Source organism: Cebus imitator, unplaced genomic scaffold (assembly GCF_001604975.1).
Source record: "Cebus imitator isolate Cc_AM_T3 unplaced genomic scaffold, Cebus_imitator-1.0 Scaffold417, whole genome shotgun sequence".
Taxonomy (NCBI): domain Eukaryota; kingdom Metazoa; phylum Chordata; class Mammalia; order Primates; family Cebidae; genus Cebus; species Cebus imitator.
The window spans coordinates 487,659-488,607 of record NW_016107732.1 but is presented as its reverse complement, the minus strand read 5'-3'; positions in this window follow the sequence as shown (position 1 = coordinate 488,607).

The following is a 949-nucleotide window of genomic DNA, read 5'->3' as shown; positions in this document are numbered from 1 at the left end:
TTTCACCATGTTGACCAGGATGGTCTCGATCTCTTGACCTTGTGATCCACCTGCCTCGGCCTCCAAAGTGCTGGGATTACAGGCGTGAGCCACCGAGCCCAGCAAGACAAACATTTTAAAAGCAGCTAGAGAGAAATGACACATTTGTCAGGAGAATAACAGTTCAAATGGAAGCAGATTTCTCATTTAAAACGACAGGCCACAAGGAAGTGCTGCAAGACTTGTCAACCATGAATCATACGCCACACAATTTCCTTCAAGAATTAAGAAACAGAGATATTCTCAAATAAAAGAAAAGAAAGAATATCTGTCACAGGTAGACTTATTCTAAAAGGATGGGCTACAGGACGTTCTCCACACAAAAAGAAAATGGTAGAAGGAAGCTTCAAGATGGAAGAACAATAGAAAGGGTAAGAAATAGAGGCAAAGAGACTATCCTTGTCCTTTTAACAAAGTTTGATATTATGACATAGGACTAGAAATTTTAAATAGGTTTGACAATTGAAGCAGAAATTAAAACGTCATTGAATATGGGGCTCAACATATGGAGAGTAAAGGCTCAAGATAATTGTATTAAAAGAATAATGAGTATAAAGAGACCTAATAAAAGATTTCTATAAATCACTCAAATTGCTATAATGTTGACAACTAGCAGATTGTGATTAAGTTACATGTATACATTTTAATACATAAAGTAACCACTAAAATAATTATACCAATAAATATAGTTAAAAAAAAACCCACGATATTAAAGATGAGCTTACTGTTAAAATTTAAAAATTTTAAAAAACACTACAGATGAATCAAAACTGAATTCTTAAAATTGCACAGGTATCCAAAAAAGGGCAGGGGAATAAAATACACCAAAACCCAAACCAAACCAAAATAGAAACAAAAAAAAAATTAGCTGGGCACGGTGGCACGTGCCTGTAATCCCAGCTACTCAGGA